A 13,941-nucleotide genomic window follows, 5' to 3' on the forward strand; every position below is an offset into this window, starting at 1 on the left:
ACCGCCGTAGAGAGCATAGCATAAATCTGTTCTGCTGGAGATTTTTGGTACGTCGTGCTCCTGCATCGTGGCCCGGCCCAACACGAACCGGTTTTTCTTAGGCCACTTCGATACGCATTGCGAGGCGGTTTTATTGGCACGCCCTGCCAAAGCAGAGATCGTGTTCCCCTTATTGCGGGATCTTCCATCAATACGGGTGTGCGCAACCCCACAACGACTGTTGGTATGACTCTGTGTTTTAGATAAGTCTCAAGCGGTCACGCTGAGGACTCTTGATATTCACCCCCGATATGAAGGGGCCAAGGCCTATACCTCTTTTTGTGACACTCCAAAAATTTTCATTTGGTTTTTAACAAAATTCCTTATTTGAGTTGAAGGAGGCTATTTAAAATCTTTTAAAAAGACTCTCCCTCTCAAATATTTTCTCTTATGATAAAATCTTTTTGGGGTTATCCTCAACCTTGATGGTTGGCTTTGAAGATCCTGCTTTGGTGATAACTCACCTCAATTTATTTTTGAAAGTTTTTCCTTTGAAAAGAAATCCTATGAGTTTTGGTCTATTCCTTTTTATTCCAATCACCCCTTTTCACCATGTTTCATATTAATTTTTCCCCAAAACACCTCCCTTCACTTTGGGCCAAGTCAAGTAGTCTATCCCAGTAAGTTCAACTCATTTTTGAATTTATATTCCATTTATTTTACCCCAAAACTATTTCTGTTTTCATTTTTGGACCTAGGTGGTTTACAAAGGAAGTATCTTTTCCCCTTTGAGTTTTGATCTCAAACCAACTCCCCTGGCTAGTCCTTAGCATCCCCAACCTAGATCCATCAAGATACACTCTTCCACAGTTCAAATTTTTCAAGTTTCATTCAGTGCAATTTTGGACCAGATTCATCATTTTTGGTGAAATTCATTTTTTCTCTTCTCCAAAAATTCTACCAAAAATCAGGCAACTCCCAGGTGCATTGAGAGGCCACCACACCAAAGATCAGGTCAAGGAAAATTCTACACATGCCACAATCATTTCATCGAACACCTTGCTTGCACTATTACTGTTCACTTTCTGGAAAAATTCAGAGTTCAGTGATCAGATTCAGTCATCGGCGTCGTTTTCTTCAGAGATTGTCGTCAATATCACCAGTGCACGCGCTTGGCACCTTGCGCACTGCACCCCTTCCTTATCCATGTGCCGCACACTTGCTTGGCCGGGCGTGGGCGTCGGTGGTGACGTGTCTCGCCGATGCCGGCAACATCTGCGATGGCAGAGCCACCCGTGGCGGCCGACAGGGAGCGGTTGCAGCTTTCGGCGCCGTCCAGCACCGCCCAACCCACCCAAGGCCTCCGCTTGGCCACCCCCTCCTTTGTGCATGCTGCGGCACCGTCGCCGTGGCCTGGCAAGCGCAGGGCGTGTTCCTTGCCGCTGACGAGTCCTGTAGGCCGTTCCGTCGAAGGATTGGAGTAAAACCCAAGTCTTGCCAATATCAGCTCCTGGATGGCACCAGTAGACCCGCACGTTGGTGCCCGACCGCCTGACAACCCCGTTCGGCCATCGCCCCGCTGTACCCACCATCGGAGTTATCCCATTCACGTCCACCGCCTCGGATCAGCTATAAAAGGAGCCCCCAGGCTCTCCCTCGACCCAGCGCCACACCTCCACACCACCAGACCCCTGCCTAGCCACTGAGAGGACCTCGAGGACGTCTCCTTCCTCAACTCCGGCTGCCCCGATCCGCCTCGGGCTCCGGCTCGATTCGCTCAGGTGAGGCCATCCCCGCCTACCGTACCTGGTCTCAACCTCCTAGTGCACCCACAATCCTCACCCACGCCCCAATTTGAAGCTTGCAGCTCTGTTGGAAGAGAATCAACCTCGCCCGAACCACCGTCCGCCGGAGTTGGGGCCGCCATCGACGTGGTGCTCGCCGACGCTCAACTCCACCACCCTCAGGTGCGGAAGAACACCTTGAACCCATAGGTACCTCCTGATCCCCCTGCCTCGCCGTGGATCGCCGCCGGCGACCACCGCAGCCCTCGGGTGTCGGCGCGCCCTCTCTTCCCTCTTTCAAACATTCAAACCTGACGGGTGGGACCCCCCCATCAGCCTCTCTTTTATTCTAAACCAAACATTTTCTGAAAGCGCCTTCTGGCAAAATGTGTCTCCTCTCTGGACTGGCGTATTCTTAAATGAAAGGTTTTCTGTTTTTATAAAATGAACCCTGGAAACTTTCTGTTTCATTACAGAAAGGTCCCTGGACTAAAACCCTTATAACTTTTAAACAGAAAATGATTTTTGATTGATTCTTTTTCTGTCATCTTTATTTTTCTGTTTAATTTTTGTCATATTTATTTGAAAAATATTTGGAACTCTTTTTGTGCACGCACGGTATTTACGTTAGTGCGTACTTTTCTTTAACCCGTAGAGACCGGAGGAGGTGACGGAACCGCGAACTTTAGTGAGCTAGGCTCCGACTACTCCGAACCAGGCAAGCATGTTTGAACCTTTGATATGATGAGTGTGTTGCATGTTTGCTTCGAGTAGCTGGTTTATGGCTTATTCATACATATAGAAGTAAGTAGTATGTTACATGCTAAGTTGATGCAAGTGAGCTTCGAAACTTCATATACCTTGTGATGTGAGTTTATATGATCATGTGGTGACATGAGAGGTGGTAAGATGGCAATGTTGAAGCATGCCAGTCTTATGCCAAACTGTTTAATCCTAGGGTCAACGTGAATCAAGTCACGTTATCATCCGTCTCCTTTCATGCTACCACATGTTTTCTGTGAAGAATATGGTTTAGTAAGTTGTAAACCACTCTCCTGGTACACACCAAATAGAGGGGCCGTGATGAGGGTTCCATGTCCCTGGATTAAAGCCAGTCATTCGGTCAGGGGGCATGGGTGTTTCCGGTTGGGACCGAGAGGGGGGCACCCCTTAGAGCGCACGTATATAAATTTGTTCCCATGCTATTCGAGGTTGTAGCCTCCTCGTCTCAAAGTTTTTCTTGAACGTTGCCTAGGGTGATTCCTGGCATCATGAGGTGGAAATGGGTGTGTACTGGTTAGATGTGATTCTACTGAAATACCATAAACGGAACTAGTCCTTCATGACTACTGGAATCCGTTGGCTGTGGTTAAATAGTACAAACTCTGCAGAGTCAAAATCATTCAAGTAATCATATCTTGATAAACAACTGTGTTCAACCTATCTTTGTCAGTATCAGTCTCAGTGACAAGACTCCGGTGAACAAACATGAGTATTTTGTTCGGTTAATGGTTTATTCCTGTGGTTGGACTAACCCATTTATTATCATGTGCTGAGTATTTCCTGTGAGTGAGATATCTTCATGAATTTATTGAATGTAAATGATGAAATATAAGCCCTTTCTGTGATGTCGCTCAGATGTCCGACTGTGGCATGCTTGCTATTTACTTTCAATATAAGCCCTTTCTGTGATGTCGCTTAGACGTCCGACTGTGGCACTCTTGTTGTTTATTTTCAATATAAGCCCTTTACATGATGTCGCTCAGATGTCCGACTGTGGCATCTCTGTCATTTACTTTCATTATAAGCCCTTTCCGAGATGTCGCATAGACGTCCGACCGTGGCACGCACTATCATTTACTTTCCAATATAAGCCCTTTATGTGGTGTCGCCCAGACGCCCGACTGCGGCATGTTAATTTACTTATTTCACCTTTCGAGGCGTCGCTTCAGACACCCGATCGGTTTTCAGTTATTTTTTTGGGATTTCTGGAGGACTACCGCCTGACTTCCTTTTTATCCCCATGTCATGCAAATTTATTATTTGAATGTGCATTGCTAACTGCTCATGGTGCATCGTGTTGCATTTGTTATATCTTATGTCCGAACTGTCTTGCGAGTACATTCAAAGTACTCACCTGGCTTGTTGATTTGGCCAGATGTTGACGAAGGTGATCTCATGGATGAAGAGTACGATAGCGAGTCCGACGCCTAGAGGAGTCCCAGTCAGTCCCGTGCGATCCTGGATTTGGTCACTTGTATTATATCCGCTGCCGCTACCCGAATAAATTCATCGAGCCTCACTCCGACGCTCGATGAGCTACAAGATTAAGAGTCTTGTTACCCACTCCACTGTGATATTTCCACCACCACTTTTATATCGAGCCAGTAGTATGCCACCATACCCTTGTGTCATATCCGCCCTTATGTAAAATATTGGCGTACTTGTAATAAATTGTTGAGCAACCTCAGCTCAACCCTGTACAATATTTAATACTACTGGATCTCTGTGTCAAAGTTTTGTCTACCAGTAAGGAGGATTTTCCTATACTGGTCTGCCTAAAGGTCGGTTGTTCAATAAGCTTTTTATTGAAAAACCGGTCGTGACAAACTTGGTACCAGAGCCAGGCTGACTGTAGGAAGCCACTAGGTGCGATCGCTAATTGGTTATTAGCGTAGCTAACGCTATTTTTAATATATTGCAAATGTAGTCATTTTTTTGACAGTCAGCCTAAATTTATGATCTGACCATTCAGAATTTTTACCTACTTTTGTAGATGGCTGGCATCGACTATGAATCGCAGGTGTTCGTCAACGTACCTGAGGGGTTCGTCAAGCTCCTCACTTCCATCATCAAAATCGATATCGGGCCTTCAACTCGTCCGGAGTTCACGCTCTACCGGCACCAGATCAACGACGGTCTATCCATGCACCAGGCCGCGGTGCAATTCAAGGGAGGGCGTGTCGAGTCCCGCCGCTTCCGGTTTGTGGGCAGAGCCATGCCTACGGAGAGGCATGCTATGCCGATGGCTGCCCGTGAGGCGATAGCTCGTCTTAGGGATGTTCTTCCTTCTATGAAGACTCGTCGCTACCGCTACCTCCCCTGCCACGTGCCATACACATGTCACTACGCATTTGCTTGCCCTAGAGGAGAGAGGGATGAGGCTATTGAGATGCTGGTTGAATATCTCAAGGCACTTGAGGCTGCTTTTGATAACCTTGTGGACGACCTCGTGGCGGCTCGCATGTCCGTCGTGCACAGCTGTTCCGCCAACAGGAGGGAACTTCTCCATACAACTCCTCCATTGACTTACATCTCGTCCTCGGCATCTCACACACCTGCCACACTCGCCACTGCTTGCCGCCTGCCTACTCCTGAAGAATTTGACCAAGACATCGCTCCTACCCCAGTGAGAACTGCACCACCTACCGCACCCGTTCCAGCTCCCCAGCTCAGTGCTTCACGTCTGGAGCCCATTATTGAGGAGGACGTTGATTCTCCAACTCCACTGGGCCTTACCCTTGGCAGGCCAAGGGAAGTCCTCACCATCTCCGACTAAGTTCGCGCAACATGCCGTGAAGAGTGTCAGCGTGTATGATATGTTTATATGTACATAGGTTGTGAGAAGTAGTCTGTTTGCGCATCATGTAGGAACTGGAGAAGTGCACTAGCCTAAATAACATGTCAGGATTGTGTACGCACATCCTGAGTGATGTATTGTATAATTATGCTCACGTGTAAGATATGTACTAAGCGGTCCTTCTCCGTGCGCAATCGAATATTTCCTTGAAAAATATTGGAGTTCTTAATTTTTTTCGTCTTGCAAAAGGATTATTTTTGTCTTGCAGCTTTTCTCACAAATTTTTACAAAAAAATACCCCCAGAGTGGAAAATGCATCGCCCTTGGACTCATTCCATGCCAAGTCCGCCAGAAGAGAATTATGGTACGCAGACAAGCAACAACTTCACACAGGGACAATCAAGTCAGCAGGGCAGTGATGCCGCATTTTCTCAAGTATGCCGCCTTTATGAACAGAGTCAGCAACAGCACCAGGAAATGATGAACCAAGTCATCAATATGGGAAATCACCGTGGTCCGTATCAACAGCAATCCAAATTATCAGAACTACAAAAGACGCGTCCCCCAACATTTTCTCATACTGACAAACCTCTTGAGGCCGACGACTGGCTTCGAGACATGGAGAGAAAGTTAATTATTGCACAGTGTTCAGATCGTGAGAAAGTGCTATATGCACCACACTATCTCACTGGAGCAGCTGCATCATGGTGGGAGATTTTCTACACATGCACCCCAATGAAAATGAAATAACCTGGGAGGAATTCAAGGAAGGTTTTCATGGGGCGCACATCCCCCGAAGTATTATGAAGATCAAGAAGAGGGAGTTTGATGACCTCAAGCAGAGGACCATGATGGTGACTGAGTACAACAGTCAGTTTACACTATTGTCTCGCTACGCCAATGAAGAACGTATGACTGAAAACAATAAGATGGAGAAATTCTTGGACGGTCTGGCACCAACGCTTAAATGCCAGCTGTTCGTACACACCTTCCCAGATTTCAAAACACTGGTGGATAAGGCTATTACCTTGGAAAATGAGCGACGCAGCTTGGAGGATTTCCGCAAGCGCAAGAGGGACCAGACTACACTTGTTCGCAACCAACGAAGCAAGACTGATTTTCAGAAAGGTGGGGCACACAAACCCACCACCAATGTTTCACGCCCTATCAAGAATTTCCACGCAAGAGACAAGGAGTTCACATATCGCCCAGGCGTTACCTGTTACGCGTGTGGAGAAGCAGGACACTATGCCAAGCAGTGTCCCAAGCCAAGGAACTCGGCCCCAAAGCCAAACAACGGTGGTAATAATTCAGCGCCCAAGCGAAACAATTTCAACCCCAATAACAACCACAAGAAGGGTCACCTGAACCACGTGACCATAGAGGAAGCACAGAATGCCCCGGATATCGTACTCGGTATGTTCCCTGTCAACACAATACCTGCCACGGTTTTGTTTGATTCTGGAGCTTCTCACTCGTTAATTTCAAAGAGATTTGCTTTGCAAAATAATTTTTCGCTACTTCCCTTGGAAAAATCAATGATCATCAAGTCCCCTGGGAGTAAGCAAGTTACTCAGAATTACTGCCAAGGTGTGGTAATTGATCTTGAAGGACTAAAGTTTCATGCAAACCTCATCGTATTGGAAAATAAAGGACTGGAAGTTATCCTAGGAATGGACTGGTTAACAACCAACAAAGGATTTATTGACTGCTTCAATCGGACTGTGATCCTCACCCATCATCACGGGAAGACAATAAAGATTCCAGCTCAGGAAAGACAGATATCACGGCAACCAAGGTTGAATAAGGTGGATATCTCAGAGTTAAACAAAGTTCCAGTGGTATGTGAGTTTCCCGACGTATTTCCCGAGGAACTACCAGGCATGCCGCTAGACCGGGAAATAGAATTCATCATTGAGCTAGCACCTGGAACCACCCCCATATACAAGAAGCCATATAGAATGGCACCCTCCGAGTTAGTAAAGTTAAAGAAGCAAATAAAGGAACTACTGGACAAAGGATTTATTCGAGCCAGCTCCTCATCTTGGGGTTCACCAGTATTATTTGCCAAGAAAAAGGATGGGACACTAAGATTGTGCATAGACTATCGAGCGCTCAACATGGTCACCATCAAAAACAGGTATCCTATGCCAAGGATAAATGACTTATTTGACCAGCTCACACAAGCCAAAGTATTCTCGAAAATTGATTTGAGGTCGGGATATCATCAATTAAAAGTACGGACAGAGGGCATTCCCAAGATAGCATTTACCTCAAGATACGGCTTATACGAATTTACAGTAATGCCGTTTGGACTGACGAATGCCCCTGCATATTTTGTCCACCTCATGAACAAAGTATTTATGAAATTTATGGACAAATTTGTTGTGGTATTCATTGATGATATTCTGGTATACTCCAAGACACCAGAAGAGCACGCTGAACATCTCAGAATTGTACTGGGAGAACTAAGGAAACATCAATTGTACGCCAAATTCAGCAAATGCGAATTTTGGTTGAGACAGGTCGGTTTTCTAGGCCACGTGCTAACCCAAGAAGGTGTTGCCATAGACCCGCAAAAGGTCAAGACCGTACTTAGCTGGAAACCACCGGCCAGAGTAACGGATGTACGAAGTTTCCTGGGGATGGCAGGATATTACCGAAGATTTATTGAAGGGTTCTCCACAATAGCAAAACCAATGACCCAATTGCTCAAGAAGGATGAAAAGCAAATGTAGTGGCAGACGCCCTTAGTCGAAACCCCAGTCCGAGCAACGACAGCCTACCAAATTTGAGACCAGAATTTCAGCAGGAGTTTGCCAAACTCAACTTAATAATGGTCACCGAAGGCAGTGTGTCAAATTTGGAAATACAGCCTACCCTGGTAGAAAAGATTAAGGAGGCTCAACGTGGGCACCCCAACATCGAAGGAATAAAAAGAAAAGTGAGCATGGGCAAGGCCTCAGAGTTCGTCATAGACGATAAGGGAATATTGTGGTACGGAGATAGAATTTGCGTACCAAATATCAAGGACCTCAAATGGCAAATTCTAGCTGAAGGCCACACCGCCCCGTATTCAATCCATCCTGGAGGAACAAAAATGTACAAGGACCTTCAGGGAAAATTTTCGTGGCACCGTATGAAAAGGGACATAGCCACGTTCATTGCATGTTGTGATTCATGTCAACGCATCAAGCCCGAGCACCAGAAACCAGTCAGACTATTACAGCCAAACAAGATACCCGAGTGGAAATGGGACGAGATTGGAATGGATTTTATTGTTGGACTACCTCGGTCACAACACGGAAATGATGCCATATCGGTCATCATAGATAGACTGACTAAGGTGGCACATTTCATCCCGTGGAAGACAACCCACACCACTCAAAAGCTTGCCGGGCTTTATCTCTCCCGTATCGTCTGTTTGCATGGAGTCCCAAAGACTATAATATCCGACAGAGGCACACAGTTCGTATCTAGATTTTGGGATCACCTACAACAGGCAATGGGAACTCAACTAGCATTCAGTACAACATACCACCCCCAGACAGATGGACAAACCGAATGGGTAATCCAAATTCTAGAAGACATGCTGAGGGCATGTGTCCTCACCTATGGGACCAGTTGGGAAGAAAGCTTGCCGTATGCAGAGTTTGCATACAACAACAGTTACCAAGCCAGCCTACAAATGGCACCCTTCGAAGCCTTGTACGGGCGAAGATGTCACACCCCGTTGAATTGGTCAGAGACCGGAGACAGCCGTATCTTCGGCCCAGAGATGCTCAAAGAAGCCGAGGAAAAGGTTAAGCAAATCAGGGACCGACTCAAGACAGCTCAAAGTCGACAGAAGAGTTATTACGATCAAAAACATCGGGAAGTCAGTTTTGAACCCGGTGAGTATGTGTACCTACGAGTATCCCCTATGAGGGGCCTACAACAATTTAGAGTTAAAGGAAAGCTGGCACCCAGATTCATCGGACCGTTCTGTGTAGTTGCATGAAGGGGCACCGTAGCCTATTAGCTAGACTTACCTGAAGAATTGTCAGACGTACACGACGTGTTCCACGTATCACAGTTAAGGAAGTGCGTAAGCAACCCTGAGAAACATGTATCCCATGAAGACACTGACGTGCAACCAGATCTCACCTACAGGGAACATCCAATAAAAATATTGGAGGAGTCTGAAAGGAGGACCCGTCAGAAAACAATCAAGTTTTTCAGAGTTCAGTGGCGTAATCACACCGAGAATGAAGCAACCTGGGAGAGAGAGGATTTTCTTCAGACGGAGCATCCACACCTATTTGAGGATCAGCTGAAATCTCGGGGACGAGATTTTTTCGAAGGGGGTAGGTGTTGTGACACTCCAAAAATTTACATTTGGTATTTAACAAAATTCCTTATTTGATTTGAAGGAGGCTATTTAAAATCTTTTAAAAAGACTCTCCCTCTCAAATATTTTCTCTTATGATAAAATCTTTTTGGGGTTATCCTCAACCTTGATGGTTGTCTTTGAAGATCCTGCTTTGGTGATAACTCACCTCAATTTATTTTTGAAAGTTTTTCCTTTGAAAAGAAATCCTATGAGTTTTGGTCTATTCCTTTTTATTCCAATCACCCCTTTTCACCATGTTTCATATTAAATTTTTTTCCCAAAACACCTCCCTTCACTTTGGGCCAAGTCAAGTAGTCTATCCCAGTAAGTTCAACTCATTTTTGAATTTATATTCCATTTATTTTACCCCAAAACTATTTCTGTTTTTATTTTTGGACCTAGGTGGTTTACAAAGGAGGTATATTTTCCCCTTTGAGTTTTGATCTCAAACCAACTCCCCTGGCTAGTCCTTAGCATCCCCAACCTAGATCCATCAAGATAGACTCTTCCATAGTTCAAATTTTTCAAGTTTCATTCACTGCAATTTTGGACCAGATTCATCATTTTTGGTGAAATTCATTTTTCTCTTCTCCAAAAATTCTACCAAAAATCAGGCAACCCCCAGGTGCATTGAGAGGCCACCACACCAAAGATCAGCTCAAGGAAAATTATACACATGCCAGAATCATTTCATCAAACACCTTGCTTGCACTGTTACTGTTCACTTTCAGGAAATATTCAGAGTTCAGTGATCAGATTCAGTCATCGGCATCGTTTTCTTCAGAGATTGTCGTCAATCTCACCAGTGCATGCGCTTGGCACCTTGCGCACTGCACCCCTTCCTTATCCATGCGCCGCACACTCACTTGGCCGGGCGTGGGCGTCGGTGGCGACGTGTCTCGCCGACGCCAGCAACATCTGCGGTGGCAGAGCCACCCGTGGCGGCCGACGGGGAGCGGTTGCAGCTTTCAGCGCCGTCCAGCACCGCCCAACCCACCCGAGGCCTCCGCGTGGCCACCCCATCCTCTGTGCATGCTGCGGCACCGTCGCCGTGGCCTGGCAAGCGCAGGGCGCGTTCCCTGCCGCCGCCGAGTCCCGTGGGCCGTTCCGTCGAAGGATTGGAGTAACGCCCAAGTCTTGCCAATATCAGCTCCTGGATGGCACCAGTAGACCCGCACGTTGATGCCCGACCGCCTGGCAACCTCGTTCGGCCATCGCCCCGCTGTACCCACCACCGGAGTTATCCCGTTCACGGCCACCGCCTTGGATCAGCTATAAAAGGAGCCCCCAGGCTCTCCCTCGACCCAGCGCCACACCTCCACACCACCAGAGCCCTGCCTAGCCACTGAGAGGACCTCGAGGAGGTCTCCTTCCTCGACTCTAGCCGCCCCGATCCGCCTCGGGCTCCGGCTCGATTTGCTCAGGTGAGGCCATCCCCGCCTATCGTACCTGGTCAGCAAACTCCTAGTGCACCCACAATCCTAACCCACGCCCCAATTTGAAGCTTGCAGCTCTGTTGGAAGAGAATCAACCTCGCCCGAACCACCGTCCGCCGGAGTTGGGGCCGTCGTCGACGTGGTGCTCGCCGACGCTCAACTCCACCACCCTCAGGTGCGGAAGAACACCTTGAACCCGTAGGTACCTCCCGATCCCCCTGCCTCGCCATGGATCGCTGCCGGCGACCACCGCAGCCCTCGGGTGTCGGCGCGCCCTATCTTCCCTCTTTCAAACATTCAAACCTGACGGGTGGGACCCTCCCGTCAGCCTCTTTTTTATTTTAAACGAAACGTTTTCTGAAAGCGCCTTCTGGCAAAATACGTCTCCTCTCTGGGCTGGCGTATTCTTAAATGAAACGTTTTCTGTTTTTATAAAATGAACCCTAGAAACTTTTTGTTTCATTACAGAAAGGTCCCTGGACTAAGACCCTTATAACTTTTAAACAGAAAATGATTTTTGATTGATTCTTTTTCTGTCATCTTTATTTTTATGTCTAGTTTTTTGCCATATTTATTTGAAAAATATTTGGAACTCTTTTTGTGCACGCACGATATTTACGTTAGTGCATACTTTTCTTTAACTCGTAGATACCAGAGGAGGTGACGGAACCGCGAACTTCACCGAGCTAGACTCCGACTACTCCGAACCAGGCAAGCATGTTTGAACGTTTGATATGATGAGTGTGTTGCATGTTTGCTTCGAGTAGCTGGTTTATGGCTTATTCATACATATAGAAGTAAGTAGTATGTTACATGCTAAGTTGATGCAAGTGAGCTTTGGAACTCCATATACCTTGTGATGTGAGTTTATATAATCATGTGGTGACATGAGAGGTGGTAAGATGGCAGTGTTGAAGCATGCCAGTCTTATGCCAAACTGTTTAATCCCGGGGTCAATGTGAATCAAGTCACGTTATCATCCGTTTCCTTTCGTGCTACCACATGTTTTCTGTGAAGAATATGCTTTAGTAAGTTGCAAACCACTCTCCTGGTACACACCAAATAGAGGGGTCGTGATGAGGGTTCCATGGCCCTGGATTAAAGCCAGTCATCCGGTCAGGGGGCATGGGTGTTTCCGGTTGGGTCCGAGAGGGGGGCACCCCTTAGAGCGCGCGTATATAAATTTGATCCCATGCTATTCGAGGTTGTAGCCTCCCCGTCTCAAAGTTTTTCTTGAACGTTGCCTGGGGTGATTCCTGGCATCATGAGGTGGAAATGGGTGTGTACTGGTTAGATGTGTTTCTACTGAAATACCATAAACGGAACTAGTCCTTCGTGACTACTGGAATCCGTTGGCCGTGGTTAAATAGTACAAACTCTGCAGAGTCAAAATCATTCAAGTAATCATATGTTGATCAACAACTGTGTTCAACCTATCTTTGTCAGTATCAGTCTCAGTGACAAGACTCCGGTGAACAAACATGAGTGTTACGTTCGGTTAATGGTTTATTCCTGTGGTTGGACTAACCCATTTATTATCATGTGCTGAGTATTTCATAGTGAGATATCTTCATGAATTTATTGAATGTAAATGATGAAATATAAGCCCTTTCTGTGATGTCGCTCAGATGTCCGGCATGCTTGCTATTTACTTTCAATATAAGCCCTTTCTATGATGTCGCTCAGACGTCCGATTGTGGCACACTTGTTGTTTATTTTCAATATAAGCCCTTTACGTGATGACGCTCAGACGTCCGACTGTGGCATCTTTGTCATTTACTTTCATTGTAAGCCCTTTCCGATATGTCGCATAGACGTCCGACCGTGGCACGCACTGTCATTTACTTTCCAATATAATCCCTTTATGTGGTGTCGCCCAGACGCCCGACTGCGGCATGTTAATTTACTTATTTCACCTTTCGAGGCGTCGCTTCAGACACCCGATCGGTTTTCAGTTATTTTGTTGGGATTTCGGGAGGACTACCGCCTGACTTCCTTTTTATCCTCATGCCGTGCAAATTTATTATTTGAATGTGCATTGCTAACTCCTCATGGTGCATCGTGTTGCATTTGTTATATCTTATGTCCAAACTGTCTTGCGAGTACATTCAAAGTACTCACCTGGCTTGTTGATTTGGCCAGATGTTGACAAAGGTGATCTCATGGATGAAGAGTATGATAGCAAGTCCAACGCCTAGAGGAGTCCCAGTCAGTCCCGTGCGATCCTGGATTTGGTCACTTGTATTATATCCGCTACCGCTTCCCGAATAAATTCATCGAGCCTCACTCCGACGCTCGATGAGCTGCAAGATTAAGAGTCTTGTTACCCACTCCACTGTGATATTTCCACCACCACTTTTATATCGAGCCAGTAGTATGCCACCATACCCTTGTGTCATATCCGCCCTTATGTAAAATATTGGCGTACTTGTAATAAATTGTTGAGCAACCTCAGCTCAACCCTTTACAATATTTAATACTACTGGATCTCTGTATCAAAGTTTTGTCTACTAGTAAGGAGGATTTTCCTATACTGGTCTGCCTAAAGGTCGGTTGTTCAATAAGCTTTTTATTGAAAAACCGGTCGTGACACTTTTCCACCACCCTTGCGCCTTTTCGCATCTCGAGTTCTAACACCCGAGACCCAAGCTCAAACACCCTGGATCTTCCACTATGTCCGAATCCAACCTTCAAGACCGGTGGGTGCCCTCCTCGGTCAAAGAGATGGACATTACGAGGCCTAGGGAGGTCGGATATCTGACTGTCGACATCCAGCACAGGCTTCCTGCT

Source organism: Triticum dicoccoides, chromosome 1B (assembly GCF_002162155.2).
Source record: "Triticum dicoccoides isolate Atlit2015 ecotype Zavitan chromosome 1B, WEW_v2.0, whole genome shotgun sequence".
Taxonomy (NCBI): domain Eukaryota; kingdom Viridiplantae; phylum Streptophyta; class Magnoliopsida; order Poales; family Poaceae; genus Triticum; species Triticum dicoccoides.